The sequence below is a fragment of the Natator depressus genome, chromosome 21 (genome assembly GCF_965152275.1).
Source record: "Natator depressus isolate rNatDep1 chromosome 21, rNatDep2.hap1, whole genome shotgun sequence".
Lineage (NCBI taxonomy): Eukaryota > Metazoa > Chordata > Testudines > Cheloniidae > Natator > Natator depressus.
Window position 1 is genome coordinate 4,067,962 of NC_134254.1, and position 25,261 is coordinate 4,093,222.

General features: G+C 40.3%; 1 long non-coding RNA gene across 1 annotated transcript; it reads right to left on the bottom strand.

Moving 5' to 3' along the window:
• Positions 1-698: 698 nt before the first annotated feature.
• On the bottom strand, positions 699-22,846 carry LOC141975759 (uncharacterized). Its single transcript, XR_012636004.1, has 3 exons — positions 22,522-22,846; positions 4,099-4,196; positions 699-1,133 (listed from the first exon to the last, which is right to left on the bottom strand). It is a non-coding gene; the product is annotated as an uncharacterized LOC141975759 (long non-coding RNA).
• Between the last annotated feature and the right edge of the window lie 2,415 nt (positions 22,847-25,261).

Here is a 25,261-nt window from a genome sequence, read left to right on the forward strand (position 1 = left end):
ACTAGAGATAAGGAGTACAACTAAAAATGACTGAATTTGTAACCACCATGCAGTGAACAACATACCCCATTTTTAACCCTCAGAAAGTATAGCTCTGCTCATGCAGTGCTTATTCGGGCAAAATGTTGCTTTCAATGGGAGAGTTGTCTGAATAAAGACTGAGGGATCAAACCCTCTATTGTTCCTTTATTGGGAAAATATAAAATTTAAATTCAGCACATATTTGAGAACCTTGATTTCAATCTTGTCTTAAACTAGTTCTCTGGACAGTTTGATTAGAGCTTAATTTCAGATAAAATTCCATAGCTAAATGTTCCGTAGATGATGTAATGATCAAAGGACCTTAGTTAACTTGTTTTCATAGTCAATTCAACAGTAGATGCACGCTAGAAGTGTCCCGCCCCAACCCCTGCTCTCATATGCTCAGAGTGGAAGAATAAAGTAAATAGAAAAGATCTACACACACATAAATGTTTCAACAGGCACAATCCAAGAGGAAGCTAAGGAAATACATTCAGGAACATGTTCTAAACAGGAGACATAGCCATTGGTTCCCATAAGTTTTACCTGCCTGGACTGAACAAACCTTTTAAATAATCACGTGTCACATTCCATCATTATTTTACAGCTTTTAAAATTTTTCAAAGCAATAACATGTCTTTCTTTATATTCATATATTCCTGAAAATAGTTTGATTTCTTTGGTGCTGGAAATGTCTACACTAGGTTTCTCTGGGTGATTTTTTTCCCTCCCATCTTCCCTTTCATAGTCATAATGCATTTTGTGATTTCTTTGCTTTACTGCATCTTTTAAAATGACACATTTTATCAATTCTTCAGGTAGTATTGATGTTTTGCCCTTTTAAACATGTCATTTAATTTTCCGATGTTCCTCTCTTATTCTCCATCTGTTTTCTCCATAACACTTTCATTTGGTGGCAATTTCTTATTAGGCCCAGAAGGGTTATTCAGGAGTTGCCTTGAGTTTATTATTTTTTTCCTAGTGTTTTTCAATTTTTGACGTGCAACTGAATTCCTCCAGTATGTGAGTGCTACACATGCAGATCCTGTCCTCGGTGCAATCTTATTTAAGTATTTCATCATACAAAGCACATTTTCTTGCCTTCGAGTTCCCTGTGGATTCAATCAAAGAACAATTTTTAAAAGCAGGTACAGAGAGAATGCACTGATGTTTTACATTGCAGACATGGTTTTTATAACCTTGTTGAAGACACTGCCAAAAGAGTAATCCTAGAATATCAGAAAGTAATAAGAAAGCCTGTGAACTCTCTATTCCTCTCTCATTATTTGGCTTGTTCATTTTTTCCCATAGTGGTGGTTATATTTATGTTACATTCATGACAAGTTAATTTCTACATCTTCAGGGTGTAAATGTCACAGTTCTATCCATTCAGCAGTGTTGATTTCTATATATGAATGCCACTTCTTTGTCGACTATTTTGGGAGCTAAGTTTCAAGGGAACTTATGCATAATAAAAATGTATACTCTCCATGTTAACTTGGATTCAAATTGCCAGTGTGGATTCACATGAATCTCTGTTATGAATGAAGCAAATATCTGCTTTAATCAGCATGGTGTTCTTATTTATAAGCACGGTTTCATAAATGATGGGAGTGGGAGAAGAGCCAGACTCAGTGAGTAGAGCAGAGTCTACTACAGCGTCTCACATTTATACATTGCTTTTCCCCTTGAAAAAACAGCAAATTATACAGAAACTATATTGAGGAAACATTGCATCCAACACTAAAATACAGCACCTTCAGCAGCTCCCATTGCATACCAATAGGATTCTGTCTTAAGCAAAGCTCTAATCGCACAAGGCCATAACGCTAATTTAGAAAAGATTAAAATTAAGAGGCTAGGCATTTAGCTGGTGTAACTCAGCATAGCTCCCCAGAAATCAATGGAGCTAAAGTGATTCACACCAGCTAAAGGATCGAAGCCAAAGTCCTCCAGTGTGCCTGGAATCTTAAGCCAGTTCTATGATACACAGAGATTCCTCCATGCCAGGAGAAACCTCAACTGGCTTGTTAAACCAGCTTGATGGCCCCTTTGCACCACTGTGATGGTGAACAGGATCTGGCCCACTGGGCCAAATTCTGCATCATTAAAGCTAGAATTTTCAAATTAGCTCTGTACTCACAATTAAGGCAAGATTTATTTTTTTTTAAATAGCTCCCATTTAGGTACCTAAATTTGATGGCCTAATTCAGTTGTCCAAATGGGAGCTGAACTCTTGGTGAAATGAGACCACAGTTGTGAATGCTGGGCACTGGAAAATATCGTCCTAATCAACCAAAATTCCCACTATCTTCAGTGAAAGTTTTGCAGTTAAGGAGATCGGGATCAGGCCCACTAAAGTTATCAACCTCATTCCTTTCTATAAACTATAAGCATCTGATTCTTCTGTACCATTTTTCTTTACAGGTTAGATTCAGGTGCCCTTTTACTGCAGGTACATTGGCAAGGCCGTGTGATTTACTGGTGCTGGACAGAACCCTGTCTAATCTCATTAGCTAATAGTGTTTTTAGTTGATTAGCCTGATATGCTTATTTTCAGATCCCATTTTTTATGGTAGCCTTGGTGTCTTGTACATTTTAGCCTTCTATGTAGTTTGATAATGTTTGCAAAATCCAAAGTCCATTTCCCTGCTACCAAAATTCTATCTGGGGTAATTAACAGTTATTCACAGCACCTACCCTAAGCTTTCACTCATCATCATTCCCTTACACTGACATATATAAAAAAAGCATTTTCTAGGTCCCCATTATACTGAGTTACGGCTGCTGAAGTATTCCCGAGGATACTTTTACATTCTTTAAATTCTGAAACAATTTGAACTCTTTTTTAAAGATGTTTGCATGGAACTGCACAGTTTGGTTTCACAAATGGAAACTGAAATGAATGAGAGGTTTTCAGTATGGTACATCTTGAGAGACAACCTCTTAATTAGAAGATTTCTAGACTTGGAAAGATTTTAAAGTGACTTTAAACTGACGACCTTTGAATAGGTGTCAGATTAACCTCAAAGGTCAGGAAGTTCGATCATAAATCAGAGATGGCAAAGCGCAGGGAATATTTCAAATGCTAATAACTGAGCTCCTCTAGTTTTTCTATTTTACATTTCCCTAGGCTCAATCCAATGAATTAAGACAATTTAATTGACTTTATGATTTCACTAATTTTGCTAGGGCTACCGCACAAATAAAAATGCACCTGAATCTGCACGAGAGAGGGTGGACCTTTTTTCATTTTCTAACCAAACAAAACAACAAATTCATTTCAAATATAGGCCGAGTAAAATTACTCAGAAATGTAACTTTTTGTCAAGTTTCAGACTGAAGGGACATTTTACAGTGGAGGTGTAAAAAGCAGGGGGGGGGGATTATGAGCTAAATACTGATCCACCCTGAACTGGAGCAGCATGGTATGGACTCAATTCCACAATACATTGAGCACTCTGGCGCCAGTTCAGGAAAGCATTTAAGGATGTGCCTACCCGAAAAACATGTGAGCAGCCAAACTGACTGTAAAAGAACAACTCGTGCTTAAAGTTAAGCATGTTCTTAAGTGCTTTGCTGGATCAGTGGCAGGGGAATCAGTATCTCACAGGAGGAAGCCCTATAAAGGAAGCTCTCTACTATATACCTATTAAATGCTACACGACAACAGCATGTGCCTGTCTATGGCATGCATCTCACAGTTGCATGTACTCCTAACATGGAAGTAATACATCACAGTGGCCAAGATGTTCAAAAGTGACTTGTGATTCTGGGTATTGAACTTGAGACCTCTTAAAGGGTCCTGATTTTCAGAAAGCACTGAGCATCCAGACTCTGAAAAACAGGCCCCTCTAAGATGGCTCAAGTTGGGCACCCAAAATCACAATTACTTATGATCTTCTTGGCCACAGGTTAAAAATCTGCCTTCTGGTACAAGGGGGAAATTCCCCTTGAATTAGCAGGACTTGTGCCAGTGTCTAAGAGGTTAGAATTGAGCCCATAATGCACATTATACAGAAATCAGAGCAACACTCTTGAACAATGTTTCCCAGGTCTTTCTTGCTCCAGCATTACCTTCTGTATCTGTGGTCATTGGTGGCCACGAACTCCTTTGGAAATCAATCCAGTATTATACACAAAGTGTCCTAATACGAAAGTTTGCATGTATCTGTCTGTGAGGGAGAATGAGACAGAGAGATTTTTCTGTATTGCTTAAACAATAAAAACTGATTTTTCAGTGTCTTTGTTTGCAAAGTCAAAGGCTACTTATTTATGTCCAGAGTGTAACCTCCACATTACTGCAAATAGTCCTTCCCTTTCTAAACCCATCAAGAATGACTGAAGGGACATTAGATGTTCAAATGCATTATTGTACCAGTTGGACTATTACTCCAGCGTTTATAGCAGGAGAGGCTAGCGGTTACCATGCAACCTGAGCAGATGTCAGTTTCAATTAATGAGAAATGGCAACATAAAATATATTTTATTTTGTCTTTTAATCTGCATTGCTATAAAAAAATCATGCCTTGGTTCAGCCTTTTGAAAATGAGGCTGCAGCAAAAGTTTCAGCATTCAGCCTCCCACCAATTTTTTTTTTCCAGATGGAGAATTGGGGCTGATAGAAATGCAAAGCCCAGGGATGACTTTCACTCTTTTTAGAGGAAATATATGTGACACTATTAATTTTAGTACCCACGACATGCTAAAAGGAGCAATAAGACAGGAATACTTGTCGCATCTTTATGGACTTTTGCTATCCCTTCCCGTGGCAGTGCAGGGAGGTTCTGAACACCGCATGAATGCCGAGAGGATGCACAGCTACTTTCTAACACATAAGTCTGGGGCATCTGGCATTTTGTGTAAGTTGCTGTTGGAAATGAGAAAAAGCAGTTGTGGCATTGTAAGCCACCAAGTCTGTCATTGTCACACGCTGACGAGAAAATGTATTGAACCGTAATGAGTAGTGGGTAAAGAATATTAAGATTAAAGGAACTTATATTTTTCTTTATCCTCTCAACAATCTACAGACAAATTTCCTACAGGTTCACTGCTAAATCTTTTTTGCAAAATGAGCTGTAAATCCTGGAACTAGGGAGCTTCTGGTTGGCCTGAAAATAGCCTTTCATGTACAATATGCAGGGCCTGAATAATGGCTGAAAAATTATCCAAAGGATAATTACAGCAATTGATCTTGAGATGTTTTGTGGCATCTTTCATATATCATTCTTCAAAGCCCTTCCTGAGGAATGGTGCATTATTGAGCCTGTTGGAGGCAAAGAAGCTTACGGGTCATAATTAAAGATGAAGAGTTCATCCAATTATGGATGTCTCCTGGAGGAGTCGGAACAAAGGAAAACATGAGGCCTTGGCTCAAAAGCCATGAAACAGCACTAAATAGCTATTAGACCCAGGTAGTAAACTGAGTTGATCCAGCTCATTTTCACCCTCCTCTGCAAATTTAGCCCTGGCCCAAGAAGGTTCAGTTCCAGTTGACCAGAATGGGAAGCTGAACCTCTTACTCCAAGGATGAACTTGACCCATAGTCTTTTATAGGCCATGGACAGAAAGAAATAGATCCCTGCTTAATTTAATGTGGCTTGATTGTTGATTCAATTGCAGGTCAGCAGCTTACCCAGAAAACAGATATAAATCTTTCCCCAGCAGTATGGACACTGGAGTATATTAATGTACATTCTCCTCGGGAATCAATAGAGATCTATATTTTATAAATGGATCTGCTAAACATGAGGAAATTCATGAAGCAAAGCACACACAAAAAAGAGACATACACACACACACACACACACACACACACACACACACACACGGAGAGGCCAGCTAATTCTTTTTAAACAACCATCTATTTGCAGGCTCATTGGGACTTGTGCACTTTGCAGGTCTAGCATAGTAGAAGTTGCCAATTCTGTATTTCTTTCACAGAGACATACTGTATTAGCCACGTAGAAAAAGTGGTCCTGATCCTGTGAGGTGTTGAGTGCCTTCAACTCCAAATGATGCAGGTATAGATGCTGAGAGAATTGGTTCAGGGGAACCAAACCAAGCAAAGAGGCCAAGAGCTGCATTGCTCCTGGAGACTGAACTATCTCTCTCACTGCTAGAGGAAGTACCTGTAGATCAGGGTTGAAGCAAGCTGGCAGGGCAGTAGTAACTTCTTTCACAAGGGCTATGAATCTGACACCTTTCACCAGCACTCAAATCTATAGACCATCTTTACATTATTTTTTTAAATGAAGTGTATGGTTATATGTGCAAATATGCAAATTAGTGCACTAAGTGATTTGCATAACATGTTTACCCCATGGAAACTAAATATCCCTTGTTGTTGTTGTTGTTTTAAACTCTACAAATCGTATTCCCAAATACCCTTTCCCCTTATCTAGGTTTGAATCCTGATCTGAACTTTGTGGCTGTCCCCTGTCAGAATAGTAGGACAAACCAAGATCCTAGATACACACGTAACTTTTGGGAAGTTCTGATCCAGGTCTTAACTTCCCGTTGTGGCCCATCTCTAGTTACTGTCTCTAGAAATAGGCAGTGCTTAGTGAGTCAGTGTCTTGCATGTGTTTTCCTAAGTTCTCAACGATCCATTCTGAATTTGGACACTGTGCGTTCAAACATGAAAGGGGTTGATTTGATTGGTTATGAATTTTAAGCACTGATTCTGCAGGCTGAAATAATGGGGGCTCTTCATAGGCTTGCGGTCCTATGGATCGGATTGCCAGGTCAGGGCCCCTGTAGGTGAAAAAAAATGATTATTATGTGATGTGTAGGCTGTGGACCAGTTTCTGATCTGAATTACACTGCAATAAATCTGGAGTTACTCCATCAACTTCAATGGCATTACTCCAGCTTTTCATTAGGGTAAGTGAGATCAAAATCTGGTCTTTTAATGGCTCAGTGGTGCTTGGAGCAATCTAGTATATCCATCAGTCTACTCTCTTTGTGTACATACAGGGCCAGATCCTCAATTTGCACAAATCATTGTTGCTCAGCTGACGTCAATGGAGCTATGATAATTTACACTGGCTGAGGAGTGGGCCTAAAAAACACCTTGGTATCTGCTTTTTAGTAGTACAGTAGCAGGTGTAGATGCCGACAGAATTTTCATTCGAAATACATTAGGGGCCTATAATTCAAACTGAACAGTCATGTGGGTCTACAGAGGTCTTACTTAGGCAGGAAGATATATATGTATAGATATAGATAAAACACAGAATCATTATAAATGTTCATGAAATGTTTGCAACATGATAATGACTTGGTTAGAAAATGCAGGATAACAATATAAGGAGAATGATAGTATGATAGTATAGTGGCATCCTTTTGAAAAAAAAAGTGTGCTGTTTTGAAAAAAGGTGGGATGGTGATGAGCTGCCGGGCAGGGGAGTTTGAGTGGTGTGTGAGATTTGGTAAGGAGGGAGCCGGTGAAATCTGGGTTTGGGGGAAAGAGGTGCTAGTGCTTACAGCATAAAATGAAGTTCAGGGAAAAAGGACGAGAAACCAATCTGTGACAGGCTGAGGATTACTGGAAACGAAATAAAACAAGAAGAATTTTTTTAAAAAAAAGACGACGACAAGGAGGTAAGGAAAAGAAACTGGTAAGTTAAAACAAAGATCAAATCAGCGAGCAAATCAAACTCAGAGAGAAATAGAAACCAGTCAGAATAAATGTTTATAAATGTACTTGTAGCCCTGTGCAGGATCAGGGACATGCCATATTTCGTGAGACTCAAACTGTGCTTCCTTAGCTCCTTGAAGGTTTCTTCTCCTCTGTGACAAGGAAGTCTTTCCAGAGGCACCCATCCAGGGCTCAAGGGTGAGTGGGGAGCAGGAGGGCTCCTCTCTTTACTTAGCATTCCCTCAGGAAAAGATTTGCATCAAGTCCCCTCTCCCCCAGAGAGATGCATGCTGAGCAGTACCCGGAGCATTTGATCATTTCCCTCCCCCATCCTTTATTTTTCCAGTGGGTGAAAAAAGAAAAACAAATCAGTGTGCATTAAGTTGTAGCTATATTTCCATACAGAAATAGAATTAGAGAATGATAGAAATGAGAAATATTAGCCTATAACAGCATGTGCTTCATCAAAACCCCAGTCTTGCAAAATGACAGCAGACATCAGTAACTGCCAAAACACTGGCCTTATTTATGGATTTGGGGGAGAGATAAATACACTACATACAAATTCCAATCAAGGATAAACCATCCCAGCTTACAGAGAGAGCTACTGCATCTCATTTACAACTGGCAGAAATAACATACCTTTCATATTCTTTGTGACTTGCCTGAGATTATTAGAAAATAATACATTGATATTATATGCAGAACCTATCTCCATAGTACTGCATCAGCACAGACGCTGCGCTCATATGCTGATAAACAAAACTTACAAACCCTCAGTTATGCCCAAGTGATTCCAGTAAGAGCAGAATCCAGCCCTCTGGTTGTTTTTTTTTGTGGGGGCTTTTGGAGAATCATTAATACTTTCACTGCTGCTGGCCTCTATAGATTGGGTTATGTTAAATATCAAGTAGGAAATCTTTAAGATGTCATAGGAAGTGTTGCTTTTTTCATTCAGTATGGATAATTTTCCCCTCAGAGTCAATACAGATCCAACTGCATTTCACAGGGCTGTGCCTGGGGACACTGTGAAGATAAAAACGTTACTAACTTGCAGACATGACAGTAAATGAAGCCCTTGACAATTCCTGGCCATTAAAGACCTGATGGCACTTTTTGCAAGAGGATGGGTGCTGACTCCAATACTCTGACTATATTTCAGCATGGATAATACTATTTTGAATACCTAAATCATCCTACCTTTTCAGCTGCTTATAGTGCTCTTAATTAAATTATCCCTAAAGAAATGCTGGTGCTCTTAATTAAATTATCCCTAAAGAAATGTTGGCAGTGCCATTTTAATGTCAATGATAACTGGGAACTATTTAACAATATTTTATTACGTACCCAAAAAGACATAATTCCACAACTGAAGAAGGAGGCTACACTGGTTAAAAAAAATCAGCCTGGCTTAGAGGGGAAGTGAAAGCAGCTATTTTATATTATTAATAATAATAAATAATAATATATTTATTAATATATTTAATAATATATTATATATAAAAATAAACTATATATAACAAATGGAAAAAGAGGGAAGGTGATAGCAAAAAATATAAATTAGAAGCTAGGAAAATTGATAAGGAAAGCAAAAGGACACAAGGAAAAACCCATGGCCAGCATAGTTAAGGACAATAAGAAGGAATTTTAAAGTACACTGGGAACTAAAAGAATCCTAACAATGGTATTGGTCTCTTACCAAATGGAAATGGTAGAATTGTCAGTAATAATGCAGAAAAAAGGCAGAAGTGTTCAACAAATATTTTTGTTCTGTGTTTGAGAAAAAAGCCAGATGATACATTCGAATCATATGATGACGATGAAATACTTCCATTCCAACACTAACGCAAGAGAATATTAAACAGCACTATTAAAGTTAGACCAGCAGGTGCAGATAACTTGCATCTAATAACTTTAAAACACCTTGCCAAGGAGGTCTCTGGACCATTAATGTTGATTTTCAATAAGTCTTAGAACACTCGAGAAGTTCAAGAAACCTAGAAGAGAGACAATATTTTAAAAAGGGTAAACTGGATGACTTGTTTAGTTATAGGTCTGTCAGTCTGTGATGGGGCATCTGCCCCACACTGGCTTGTAAGGGGTTAATAGAGCCCTAGGGAGGCTGTTCAAAAAGCAGCCAAGAGGAAGGGGGCTGTGAGGAGCAGCCAGTCAGGGCCTGGTAGGCCCATATAAGAAGAGCTGCAGGGCAGAGCAGGGTCAGTAGCTGCCTGGAGTTCAAGGAGGGAAAACCAGGCTCCTAGCAAGAGGAAGGAGTGCCGGCACCATGGACAGAGCAATGCTACTAGCAGGGACTAGGGAAGCTAGAGAGAGCGACTGGGACTGGCATGCTGAGGCCCTGAGGTAAGGGTGAAGAAGGTGCTGGGGCCATAGGGAAGTGGCCCAGTGAAATGTACTGAATGGTTGGAAGAGATGCAGCATGTGACTGCCATCTACAGAGTGGGTGGATCTGGGTTCCCCCCCACCTCATTTGCCACTGAGAAAGTGGCTGGGGAGTGCAGATCATGGCACGGCCAGAGGGCTGTGTCATGAAGAGGACGCTGCGGTCCTTGGAGTGACATGGTTCCGGGAGCAGAACTGATGGTGGGTGAGACACTACCGGGAGTGGGTGTACTAACCTGCGGAGCTGATCCCCAAGACAACCAGCAGGAGGCACTAGTGTGGTGAGTGGAGGAGCCCCATCACCCCTGGTGGAGAATGTGGGCACACTGTCACCCTTGGTACGAGGGGAGGTGAGTAGGCTGTGGGGACGATTGCCCGTTACAGGGATTTGAGAGACACTGAAGGTGGAGACAATGGCGTCAGGGTATGCAGATGCCTGCTTTGCTGAGGGCTATTGTGCCTTCCTGGGCTGGACTCCAGAGTCAGTGCCCCTGCAGAAAGGAGCTGACAAGCAGCAAGGGCATCTTCAGGCCCTGCGGCTCCAGGTACTCAGAACCCAGCGGAGACAATGGGAGGCACCGGAGTACTTTCAGGCTTATATGGCCCAGCTAGCAGAGCAGCAGCTATACATATTCAAGCTGCTGTGAGAGGGGATCCAGAGAAGCTGAAAAGAGTGAGAGGGGAAGCAAGACAGCAGGGCCAGGAGGCCGGTTGCTGGGACAAGGCCAAGAGGATGTATCTTATCAAGGAGAAGGATAAAGGGTGACTTGATCTTGGTCTACGTACCTACATGGGGAACAGAAATTTGGTAATAGAGGTCTCTTCAATCTAGCTGACCAAGGTCTAACAGGATCCAATGTCTGCAGGTTGAAGCTGAACCGGTTTATCATTCTGTGATGTGTCAACAGCTGTGACAGGTACTACAGGTGTATCTTGTTAAAGTAACAAAATAATCATTGGAAGTGTGATGGGGTGGCCTAGCTATTTAAGAGACTGCGTGGGGTGGGGAGCTGTAGTTGGTTTTCTCCCCTTTGAGGTCCAGTTCTTTCTCCTACTCTGGGTTTTCCTGGTGTGGGGTACAGATGAACGTGATATGAACGGCGTGTGGCAGTGTACATTCTTTTTGTTCTTTCTCTTTTTTTCTTTTCTTCTTTCCTTCCCACTCTTCCTCCCACAAAACTAGGAAAAATACAGAGACATAAATGCATGTTCCTGAATAGAAGCTAATGTTGGTGGTTGCCAGGCTACCAGTGACCAGAAGAGCCAGATTTTCCAAGCCCTGCTGGAAACACAGGTGCAACAAGTTAGCAGATGGGAACTTGAGGCAAAGGAAACGGAATAAAAATCCAGGAACATCAGAAGAAGGGTAGTCAGGTAGGGAACTTCAGAGCTGGATAAGGAGTCAATAGAATCTTCAGCTAGAAGTTTTATATCTTTGTTTATAACAACCTTTACTGATAGGGCGGTGAAGGTTTGTTTCTGTTCCTTTCTTTGTGATGGGGAGCATTAATACATTCTTCTTTCTTTTTAGCTTTATTGGGCTAGGGTGTTGGTTTTTTTTTCTTTGAGCCAACCCATTTGCACAGTCTATGGCAAAAAGTAAAGCTGAGTCCAAGCTGTGCAATTTTAGATCCAGGTCCAGCCACTGCAGAGCTCAGGGATTGTTCAAGGCTGCATTTCTGGTTGGGGTCCCCTCTGTTTAGTCATAATTAATCCTCCCAAGCCTTCAAGTATTTATTTATTTCTTTTCTAAGACTCGAGAAGAGCTTTTAGCAGCACTCCACTATCCCTTCTGATCTTCTCTCATTGTAGAGCCCTTTGTGGACACCAGTTCAGAACCACAGCTAAATAAATGTGTCCTGGATTTCCACATGAAACTGCCTTTTCTTTAAAGGAAATGCTCTTGCCCTGTAAATCAGAGCAGCTCTCTAATCATTTTACCTTCAACTAATGAACTCAAGAAACCAGTTCTAAAAAATTCATAATAGAGAGTTAACTTTAATATTGATACATATAGTCAGGGAGCAGGAGCTTACATTTTAAGGGGAGAGATGCATTACATATAAACCAACAATGTAGCCTCAAATTTACAGTTTCACCCAATATACTCTGAGTGCAGCTTCTGGAAGGGACAGCTAATGAGATTTCTTCATGATCCCGGGGGTGTTTCTACTCTGACCAGTTAAGTGACTTTCCAAAGTTCACTCAGTCTGACACTAGCAGAGCTGGGAATTTAAACCTTAAACCCAAAAGGATCACAGTTACCCAGCACTTCCTACATTGCTTAATGGAAAGGAGGCCCCGTTCAGATCCATCTTGCAGCCACAAGATCATCTAGTCTGACCTCCTGCACGTTACAGGCCAGCAGCCAGAAAAACACTGAAATTAGACCAAAATATTACAGCCCACAGGAGACTAGACTATTGTGTGCCCAGACAGAGCACATGAGAGACCAAGGTGCACCAGTGCCCGAGGCCCCTGCCATGTCAAGGATCTTGATGGGAGGTCGGTCCTCAGGTGTCACAGCTCATCAAAGATTGAGAACCACCCTATTAAGGTATCCTAATGTATTAGACAAAATGGGATGCAAGCTAGATGGGCCCAGTGGGTGGCACAAAAGCACATACTACCAAAACAAACCAATTAAACCAGTGTTTAGCCACTAGTACTTTAAGTATTAAAACTCCAAACTGCATTCTAAGGCAAAGACTATGAGACAGCACTTATAAAAAGAACATATTATTCAGGTCTGGCTATTTTATAACTAGCTGTTTTCATTGGAATAGAGACTAGAATGCTATCAAAATTATATGGAGCACAAAATCCCATCAGTTTGTAGTAGAGACAATCACAGATGAAGGGCTCTGGATGCATATTAGGTAATAAAGGGTGTATAGATCCTCCACATACTTCAAGTGTCCTATGGAAACCCTAGGGAAGATTTTTATTGCTTCATTTATTAGCTCTAGGTTTTGAAACCGACTGTTCATTTCAATAGGGTTATGCCTGACTGAGCAGAGGTTGAGTAAGAATTTGAGAACTGAAAGAAACCAGAACACATGAAAGATGCTAATCATGATGCTCAATGCACTTCTGAAAGGTGCTCAGATACTCTTGGGTGTGGTAGAAGAAGCTGAATGAAACAGGCTTTGACCTAATTAATTTGGTAGGATGGAGAATTCTTCCACAACAGTCCATATTCATAGATCTTCACCATCCAGTTCCATTAAATGGGACCATATCAAAAACCAACATGACATAACCATATAAAAAGCAAAGTATGTGGAAAGGCCAAAGGTTCTTTGCTTCAACATAACGCACCATTAGTCTAATAAGAAACTGAGCTAGTACAAACAGTGATCCTGATTCTGATCTCAAATCCTGATTTCAACTGGTACAACTCTGTTGACTTCAGTAGGGTTACTCCTGATTTACACCAGTGTGAGTAACAGCAGAATCCTCACCCAGACCCTTCAAAGAAGGAGGAATCTATATGTTTTGCCAGAAAAACAGTCACGATAAGCTGTTGTGATTGTCAAATTTGGAATTAGCTGTTGCCCCTTGCATTTTGGAAATAAATCTAAAATTGCTTCTGCAGAAATCAAGGGGTTTTTTAAACTGACCCCATTTGGATGGGAGTGGTCATTACGATTGGAAATAAAACAACAGGGAGAGGAGTCCAAGCAGATAATTCAAAATCATTTCTAGCTGATGAGAAAAGGTTTTGATATGTGCTTTGTTTGATTGCAAGGGAGCTCTGGATGTGCTGATGCAACCACAATAGTCAAGACATCTGTGTGGTATTCAGTCCAGACTGCCTGGGAATCAAAGTTCTGTGGCTTTGATAAATCCACCTTACAAGAATCAATGTACAGGGGTGGTGGCTTAGAGAATGTCATCTAAGTAAATTAAAAGTCACAGCTCCTTCTTCTGGGGATGGAGCATATGTGTCAAAAAGTTAATGATAAGCAGCATAGCTGTTTGAAAGCTGATTTCCTCTGGCAAAGTTTGCTCTTGCAACAGAACTCAGGTATGTCATGAACAGAGCGGAGAGACAGGAAATGAGGAAAGCTCCACTGGAGATGAGAGTATTTAAATATCCAGCCCTTTCCTTCCCACAGGCCTAGCAACTGAACACCTACGTTCTCCAAAGACAGAGTAGCTTATCCTTGCCAAGCCATCTTGGATTTTGAAGCTGATGTCAATAAGATCATTCAAATCAGAAGCAAATTCTTTTAGATAAACATGAGCCTGCTTCTGATCTTACGTGGAGTTTACACCGGTTTTGCTACATTGACTCCAGTGGAATTACTCATGATTTACACTGCAGTAAATGAGAGGAAAACAGGCACCATTAAAATAGTTTTCAACTTGTAGTCCACTAAAATGGGATCATTAACACACAGTAATTCTCTATATGCGCTGTTTTGAAAATGCACAGCTATGCTATGCCATTTCAAACTGTGATTCTGCCCTGCAGAAGAAATGTCCATACAAGAGAAGGATGTATTCTCAAGTGTTTTAGGAGATACATGATCCCTATCATCCCATGCAGGGAATGGGTGAGTGTGGGGGGAGACTTAATACAAATGTGACCTTTTGTCACTGGAGAACGAGAAGTGCCCATGGCCAGCGAGGAAATTCAAGGGTCCTTTTAACGTGGCACTACAATTACCTTTGCATAGTTAGAAAGCCATAAAGAAAATAACTCAGAGACCTTAACTTTCGCATATGTAATCCTGCTGAGATAACAGACGCAAAACTGGATCTAAAGAGCAGTTCTGGATTAGTTTGACTGATTTCCTGCTTTCCAGATACGCTGACAAAGGCTTCCCTCTGAAGAACAACAGTTAAATACTTCCAGCTGTTTTTTTCTGCAAGCTAGGGTGGGATGGCCATGTCTGTAGCACATCAAACATATGGTATATGGGATAGAAATGCCAATATGCCCACCATGTTCAATAAAGGCAGCAAGAGGCACACTTGTCTTGCTGGTGTTTGCCTGTCCAGCATAATGAATTTCATGGAATAATATTAACTTCCTGTAAAAAAAAAGTTTTCCAGCAGAACAGGGGGGATTCTGAGACTCCAGGAATGTTGAATTGCTATGACCAAAACTCAACATAGCACCAAATCAAGTAGTAGAGCAATCAATCCTGCCCAAAGCACTTGCTGAGCAACCATTGGGATAATGCTATTGTATTTACCACCAAACATAAATCATCTTGTTAATCTGAGAATATGAACCTGTGAATTCATAACACTTCTTGTACAGGTTTCAGAGTAGCAGCCGTGTCAGTCTGTATCCGCAAAAAGAAAAGGAGTACTTGTGGCACCTTAGAGACTAACCAATTTATTTGAGCATAAGCTTTCGTGAGCTACAGCTCCACTTCATCGGATGCATTCAGTGGAAAATACAGTGGGGAGATTTATATACATAGAGAACATGAAACAATGGGTGTTACTATACACACTGTAGTGATCTGGTTACAGTGTGTATGGTAACACCCATTGTTTCATGTTCTCTATGTACATAAATCTCCCCACTGTATTTTCCACTGAATGCATCCGATGAAGTGGAGCTGTAGCTCACGAAAGCTTATGCTCAAATAAATTGGTTAGTCTCTAAGGTGCCACACGTACTTTCTTGTACAGTGGGTCACTGAAATAATCAATTGCATTATATATATAAACATAAGAATGCCCATACTGGGTCAGAGCAAAAGTCCATCTAGCCCAGTATCCTGTCTTCCAACAGTGGCTAATGCCAGATGCCCCAGAGGGAATGAACGTGTAATCATCAAGTGATCCATTCCTTGTCACTCATTTCCAGATTCTGGCAAACAGAGGTTAGAGTCACCATCCCTGCCCATCCTGGCTAATAGCCATTGATAGACCTATCCTCCATGAATTTATCTAATTATTTTTTTAACGCTGTTAGAGTCTTGGCCTTCACAACATCCTCTGGCAAAGAGTTCCACAGGTTGACCGTGTTGTGTGAAGAAACACTTCCTTGTGTTTGTTTTAAACCTGCTGCCTAGTAATTTCATTTGGTGACCCCTAGTTCTTGTGTTATGAGAAGGAATAAATAACACTTCCTTATTTACTTTCTCCACACTAGTCATGATTTTATAGACCTCAATCATATCCCCCCTTAGTCATCTCTTTAATAAGACTGGGATTTTTCAGCTTGGAAATCTCTCCTCATACAGAAGTCATTCCATACCTCTAATCATTTTTATTGCCCTTTTCTGAACCTTTTCCAATACCAACATATCTTTTTTTGAGATGGGGCAACCATATCTGCACGCAGTATTCAAGGTGTAGGCATACCATGGATTTCTAGAGAGGCAATATGATACTTTCTGTCTTATTATCTATCCCTTCTTGATGATTCCCAACATTCTGTTCGCTTTTTTGGCTGCCGCTGCACATTGAGTGGCTGTTTTCAGAGAACTCTCCACAATGACTCCAAGATCTCTTTCTTGAGTGGTAACAGCTAATTTAGACCCCATCATTGTATATGTATAGTTAGGATTATGTTTTCCAATGTGCATTACTTTGCATTTATCAACATTGGATTTCATCTGCCAGTCACCCAGTTTTGAGAGATCCTTCTGTAGCTCTTCGCAGTCTGCCTGGGACTTAACTATCTTGAGTAGTTTTGTATCATATGCAAATTTTGCCACCTCACTGTTTACCCCTCTTTCCAGATCATTTATGAATATGTTGAATAGTATCGGTCCCAGTACAGTCCCCTATATATGAAATAATAATATTGCAAACGTATGAAATAAACAAAGCATGAAAGTGTATTACTTTGCTCTGGAAGTAATGTGCAGAAATCTTAGTGTTACTTTGAATATTAATATCATACTGGAAATAATTAGTTGGCGGTATTTTCTGTCCAGATGTTTCTGATGACAGTGTGGTTTTGTGAGGAAAGTCAGGACTCCTGGGCTAGAATCACAGAAAATTAGTGTTGGAAGAGACCTCAGGAGGTCATCTAGTACAACCCCCTGAGTTCTCTCCCACTGACTTGCTGTGTGTGCTGTGACAAATGACTTCACATCTCTTTGTGCATCAGTTTACCCATCTGTCTAATGGCTGTAATAAAGCCTACCGCAATGGGTGTAGTGAGGCTTAATAGACCAAATCGCCTTGAGACCCTATGAAGAAAGATGTTGTATAAGTGCAAATATAATATTTAACATGGTGCAAAATGAGAAAGCTTTGTGAAACAGGAGTATACAATGAAATACAGTTGTGAACCAATCTCAGTAAAAGAGGCAAGCAGATGAGAGGTAGAAGAGAGAGGGACTCCATTGCTAAGCTTCAGAAAACTAAGTACAGCAAAATTTGGAAATCCTGGCTTTGGTTAGAGGGGCTTGGGAAGTGAAACTGATTAGCTTTATCATCATCTAACGCTCCTCTTAAAGCAATTCAAGTCTTTTATCATTATCCCAAACCCACAAAGCCTCTCCAGACACACACCAGCTTCTCCGAAAGACTTGTCAGGACTGAAACAGTAATTCAGAAATTCACTAAAATTCCCTGCTCCACTGAGCAGTGTGACAGCTCTGCCGACCGCAGTAACATTTCTATTCAAACTGGCTTTGGTGCTGAAGCTATAAATATCCCTGCAATATTTCCTGCTTCAGAACATAGACAGCTTTACAGCACTGATAAAATAGAAATTACTTTCTCTCTGAGGTCTTGCTGGAATTTTAATGTCTGTTTTGCAATAAAGCAGCTCCTACACAATTCGATTTGAGGGAAAGAAAACAAACGGTCTAATTTAGTTACAATAATGACTCCTCTCGTATTGTTGGCCCTAGCTGGTTCCATGGTTGCAGGGCTGTTGAAGTTTGTAGTGACGAGTGCAACAATGATTTTTATAGTAATATTATATTTTTTATACTTTAAAGATACACAGCACTGTTTAATTACAACTATAGAACAACAAGGACCCAGAGAGAAAGAAAAATCATTAAAGTTTACAACCCCTAATAGTGTTTCTGTAAAAATTACTTGTCGCTGCTATAAAGCCGGTGACCAAAGATGACACAGATTTAAAAGGGCTCTTGAAGTGAAAAGAAAAATCGTGGCTGCCGGACTCATCAATGTTGCTTTTAATTATTCCATATATGTCAGCCAGTCCTTGTTAGCTCCTTCAAAGGAAAGAAAAGAGTGCCTCTCTCTCTCTCTCTCTCTCTCTCTCTCTCTCTCTCTCTCTTTTTTTTTTTTATGAACACCGAGTTCTTTCCTTTGTAGATCATATAATGGAGGAGGGGAAAAAATCAGGAATAATTAAATGATGGGGGGGGGATAATGATTCTTCATTTGCATTGCGGGCACATGGCAGAGGAAGATTGTCTTGGTGCACAGATGCTAGTAAATATTTTAAAACACTAAATAGTCAGACCTGATCAGCTGGCAAATTAAAGATGTCACTGACTATTGAGGCGTGAGCCAGAAAGATTCCTAAGCAATAGCACCACCAGGATTGTTTATTTCCTTGCAGGTAATGATAGGAGATGGCACTTCTGGGGGAATCACTTACAGCGCTGGGTGCAAGCTATTGGATTTGATAGTGTTCCCATATGTAATAATGAAGAACAATTCCCTCCCCTGCAGGAATCACTAGGTGAATTCTCTGCCCTGTGTTCTGCAGGAGCTCAGACTAAGGGATCATATTGGTCCCTTCTGCTCTTACAATCTATAAACACAAGAAATTCCCAGATGAAGCATGGTTGTTGTAGGGGTTGGCCATGGGAGAGGCATGAGTAGTGAGTGTTTCAGTTCTTGAGAATCTTTGTGGCTGTAACAGGGCAACTTTCTCTACTCTTGGACAGATGCAGTCATCCACATAAGAAGCGACGAAAACATGTCTGAGGATCTCAGACGAGGTGAATTGAAGGCAGTGGCACAGGTTGATGATGATTGTGGAGGCAACAAGCAGATTTATAGACTTAAAACAAGGTGGTCTTTTGTCCCTTTGTCTAAATTCACACCTAGAAACAGCTACAGAAATGTCTCTTAACAGAACAGAGAATAAATAAGCAGAACACCAGGCAATTAAAATTTGGCCGATGCTGAAAACTAGTTGTGGTCAATCTGGACTTTTTGAGTGTGGTGATCATATAACCTAAGCCAACTAAACACATTTTGTGTGTTCCCAGTATATAAAGAAAACACAACCATGTTTTAAGGTTGTCAAGGTTCCTTCCCCACTCTGAACTCTAGGATACAGATGTGGGGACCTGCATGAAAGACCCCCTACGCTTATTCTTACCAGCTTAGGTTAAAAACTTTCTCAAGGTACAAACTTTGCCTTGTCCTTGAACCCTATGCTGCCACCACCAAGCGTGTTAAACAAAGAACAGGGAAAGAGCCCACTTGGAGACATCTTCCCCCCCAAAATATCCCCCCAAGCCCTACACCCCCTTTCCTGGGGAAGGCTTGATAAAAATCCTCACCAATTTGTACAGGTGAACACAGACCCAAACCCTTGGATCTTAAGAACAATGAAAAAGCAATCAGGTTCTTAAAAGAAGAATTTTAATTGAAGAAAAAGTAAAAGAATCACCTCTGTAAAATCAGGATGGTAAATACCTTACAGGGTAATCAGATTCCAAACATAGAGAATCCCTCTAGGCAAAACCTTAAGTTACAAAAAGACACAAAAACAGGAATATACATTCCATTCAGCACAGCTATTTTACCAGCCATTAAACAAAAGAAATCTAACGCATTTCTAGCTAGATTACTTACTAACTTTTTACAGTTCTCAGCTGCATTCCTGGTCTGTTCCCGACAAAAGCATCACACATAGACAGACAGACCCTTTGTTTCCCGCCCCCTCCAGCTTTGAAAGTATCTTGTCTCCTCATTGGTCATTTTGGTCAGGTGCCAGCAAAGTTATCTTAGCTTCTTAACACTTTACAGGTGAAAGGGTTTTGCCTCTGGCCAGGAGGGATTTTATAGTTCTGTATACAGAAAGGTGGTTACCCTTCCCTTAATATTGACAAAGGTCAAAATGGAATTTCTATTTTAAAAGTTTATTTAGGAAATAAGAAAATATTGGGGATGTAGCCCTGGCATTGTATGAGTTGTTGCTTTGGATAAGTATTAAGGCTGTATTAAGTGATTTAGGTACAAAATCCCATTGAATAGAAGTTGGGAGCTGAATCCACTTGGTCTTCTTTGAACATCCAGGCCTAAATCAATAGCCAGAATGCACAATAAATTATCAAATCTACCATGTTGCATTTTTGAAATATTATGTTGTTTCCACTGGAGATTCGGGGTGAAATCCTGGCTGCATTGACATCAACAGGACCAGGATTTCACACTCTGATTATATTTAGTAACACAGCTGGACAAATGAGTTCAGATAAGAAATGAAACACCTTAGACATCTTATATCATTTGAAAAACCACAATGATCTCTTTGAAAATAGCCTGCCAGACCTCTAGACTAAGCTTCAGGCTAAACATCTAAAACTTTGCATACTTATCCAAACCGATGACTCCATCCTTCTTGTACTGGACATATGATCTCCTTCAGTTCCCAGCACCTGTCTGCATTAGGTTGTTGGCTTGGATAAGCATCCAAAAGTTCAAATAGTCTTCTAAAGCTTAGTTAAATGTAACTTCTTCCCACCTGATTAAAAGTTTTAGTTATTTTCTGTCATTGGAGCCAGTTGAATTTGACGGACACTTCAGAGAAGATGTTCAGCACCTCGCAGAATTTGCCCCCAAACTCTCCATCCTTTCACTCATCACTCTTCACTTGTTTTGTTCAACTTACTACATGCCTCTTTTTTATAAAACTCTACTTGCTGTCTAGAAGATGGTTCCCTTCTTGAATGAGAATGAACAAGGTCTGATATGTCCTAGTTTAACCACGAGTTCTTGGGCTAGAGGCAAGGAGTCACAATAGCAGAGGTTCTCAAGCTGTGGTCCGCAGACCACCAGTGGTCCACGAGCTCCATTCAGGTGGTCCGCAGATAGTTCCCTCTAAGGTGCGCGCCAGGGCAGTCGCACATGAGAGAATGAAGAGCCACCCACCTAATTAGTGGAGCCGAGCAGGTATGGCTCCACTAATTAGGTCCCTGGACCCTGGAGAAGACGCACATGTAAGGTGAGGTGGTCGCCTTGGGGGAAATAGGTGAGAAGAGGGGGTGGGGGGAATTTGGAACATGCAGGGCTGCAGCGGCCAGAGAAAGAGACGACTTTCCCCAGCTCTAGGGCTGTGGTTGCTGGGGAGAGATGGCCCTCCTTCCCAGTCTCAGCTCTGTGGCTGCTGTAGCAGGGGAAACACCCTCTTCCTTCCCAGCCCCAACTCAGGGGCTGCTGCGGTGGGGTGAAGAGGGAGATCCCCCCTCCTTCCCAGCCCCAGGTCAGGGGCTGCCATGGCAGGGGGGAGAGGGCACATCCATCACATTAGAAAGATGCATCCGATGAAGTGAGCTGTAGCTCACGAAAGCTTATGCTCAAATAAATTGGTTAGTCTCTAAGGTGGCACTAGTACTCCTTTTCTTTTTGCGAATACAGACACATGGCTGCTACTATGAAACATTTAGAAAGATCATTAAGTGGTCTGCCGAGACCCTCAGCAATTTGCAAGTGGTCTGCAAAAAAAAAAAGTTTGAGAACCACTGCACTAGAGAAAATCTCTGGCCTATGTTATTCAGGAGGTCTAACTAGATAATCATAATGGTCCCTCCTGGCCATAAAATCTATGGCAATAAGGTTTTGCTGGATGAAGAAAATGTAGAGCTCACCACTGAGGGTGTGCTTTGCTTTTGGATGGGGAAGGTGTGTAATGCAAACAGAGTATAAATTTGTCACAAATACAGTACTGTGTCCTCTAGGAAACACATTAAAATCCCGTCTTTGTACCATTCATATTCTGGGAAGCTAGTTACCTTAGCTGGTAAATTATTCATCTTGTTCTGTACACCACTAATATCTCCAGGATAGCTCGCCTCAGCTAATTGAAGTATGATTTAATAATATATTTTCTTTGTCTTGTTTTAGTCTATTTATATAGCAAAATCAATATTCATTGTAATGAACCACATTGTTATCAGAGTTTTTATTGGTAAGACAGTTACTACCATATGTAGATGTGCTGGGGGAGAGAAGTAGTGCTATCCCCTTAAAAGGATCCTAAAAATAAATAAATAAATAAATAAATAAATAAATATATAAATATATATATATATATATATATATATATATATATATTTGCATGGGAATGTTTTTCATGTTTCCATAATTTATCTGCAGAATCATGCTAGCAGCAATCACTGAATAAGCAAAGCAGCTGGTACAGTAAATAGTCTGCACATGTACATTCACAACACAGAAGCCATGGGGGATTGCATCGATTCCTATGTACAGGCCATGCTGAAAAGCAGGAGCTAGAGTTTGAGTCTGATCTTACTCACCCCAGCTTTGTGTTGGTGTAATTCCTCTGAGTTACTCCCGATTTGCATTGATGTAAGTGAGAAGAGAATCGTGCCCTTAAAACCGAACCTGCTTGCTGAGATGCTTTGACAAACCATGGAATGCGTGCCTTGCTGTTTGACTAGACAGGAAGGGTATATCAGCAATCTCTAGTGTGCAGATTGTTTTGAACTGTTGAATTTGCACGTGTGTGAGGCTGTTCTGTGTAAAAGCTTGAACAAAATGACACATATCTGAGGAGCGATGTTGGATAAACATTGCAATCTCTGGCTATTCAGTTCAGATAAGCAACCAAATGTCTGGATGTATGTCTGAAGGCTCTGAACAACATGAGCTAGAAATCTCACACCCAAAATAGGTTTTGCTCCTGAAATTTCTGTGAATTGCCATAAAACCAGCCTCTCTCACAGTACTTCCTTATTTTCTTTCAAACCTAACTAGGGGAAAGAAATTCAGAGGCCCTCATTAAAGAATGAAAATGGGTACATAGTTAACCTAAGCACTTTTGAACCTCAGAAAAGGTTTGATTTGACTTTTGTGTGAAGGGTCAGGTTGCTTATTAAATTTAATCAAATTGGTGTGTTCATCCTAAATATAAAAATGACAAAAGTATTGAGTAATAGCAATCAGAAAATTGTCCATACAGTTATCAACCTATGTGTACAAAATTAGTCATCTTTACTTGGACATTTAATTAGGAGTAAGCTCATTCTAAAGGTTAAAAGCATGAATGTCACGCCATTGGAGTTTGTATCTGAACAAACCTGTAGCTCTGAGACTTAAGTTTGCTGTTAGCAGCTAGGAGACTCTGTTCTGCAGCTCAGAGGGAAAATTTTTCAAGATTTAAAATTCCCTAAATACCTTCAGACCAAATAAGGAAAGCATAAAGGTTATATAGAAGAATTGACCTAGCTGCTGGTAAAGTCTATCCATCTGGCCAGATAAGGATTTCTAATGCACTCCTCACCATGGTTTCTGATCTATCTCTGGCTTCCTAAGAATACTATTCTCCACTGATTGACCCTTGTGTAGCCATTTGTAGATGTGCAAAGTGGATGTAAAATGGTACTAAACCAGAATGCTTCACTTATTTATACTAGTGGCAGTGGTTCCCGTCTACTCTGCACTGGTGCAAATGAGTACACGATGTTCAAGGCATTGGAGAATCAGGCCCTACATTTTTTATGAAGCCACATTTTGGAATTATTCAGCCATCTATCTTGTATTTCCAGAGAGGATTCACGGGTAAATTTGACTCTGTGGGTTGTCATCAAGATGCTACATTTGCTAATCATGCTGTACACCCTGGGCCTGAATTTCCTCTCACTCTGGTGTAGCTCTACTTGAAGTCACTGGAGTTAGGAGAACTGTAAAACTGATGTAAGTGAGCAGAGAATTCAGAACATGGGGAAGCGGTAGGGCAATGGGGTAAAGACAAAACATATGAAAAAAAAAAAGGTTAAAATGAAAAAAGTGTTGCATTTGGTTTATTTATTTGCTGTTTAGCTGGTAAGCTTTCCAGGCAGTAACCTGTCTTATTGCATGCATGCAAAAACCCGAGCATGGTTTGAGCACTGTATAAATAAATAAATATTTAAAACAGCTTTTAAAAGATACATCAGTGTATTCCCCTTCATAAAGGTAAGCTAAAGTTAATGAAAGAGTCGACTCTTATCTCAGCAACAAAGCAACATTAAAAGAGCTGCATGGGCCTCCAGCAAAACATATTGCAAGTGTTACATGTTATTTCATGTATAAGAATTAGCATCTATAGTACTGCTATGAATACTGATTTATAGACTTTTTAAAACATCCCTTTATAACTTTTATTTCAAAAGAGAACTTATAATGACGCCTTCCAATGTGTTAGAATAATATTATACAGAGCAGCCTCTACAGAATTGTATTTTTCATACTGGAAGATGTAGTATCATGCAGATGGAGAAATTAATAAGGTGTAGAAAAGCCCTTTGAACAGGCTTTTATTACAGAAGACTCGTTACTGCAACCAAACACTTAACTGAGTGGGGGAACAATAATATAAATCACACACAATTCCACACAGAAGGAGTTTTTTTATGAAGAGGTGAGTCTGCAGGTGGGAAGGTTCTACAGGCATGCTTCACATTTAATATAGCTGGAGGTTTTTTGCTCTAAAAAGGTTTTTAAGCAGCCATAACAAATATTATGCTTATTAAAGAAATATGAAGAAAAGTCTGGCAGAGATAATATTTTGGATGGGATGAAGCTTATTTTAGTAGTTAAAGAAAGATGATGGGAGTTTCAGGGCTCCTGTGACTTGCTGTGTGACTTTTTTTGTAAACCTGTTCACCTTATTTACTGTTCTTTATAACTGGGACAATCATTTGCAGGGGCAAAGTTAACCATGGGCTATGCTACAAGTTAAGATAATAAGGAGCAAGGCATGATCATTAAGTAAAAATAGAGCATGCCCAGTAAGCAGTTCATAAATATAACGAAGGAGTTGAAGTGGTTAAGAATAGAAGGGGGGCAATGCTGGTTTGGGAAAATACAGTATCCACTTAACTGCCATCCTTGCAATCACTGCATGCATTTGGAAAAGATGTTAAGTCTCCAGAGGCTGGTTCCCCATATATTACATGAGCATCATCATCCCCATCTCCTTAATAGCTAATTGATATTTAGCCACCAAAATGTTTTTTATCATATTTAGGCATCTGGTTTTTTAGAGGCACTGAA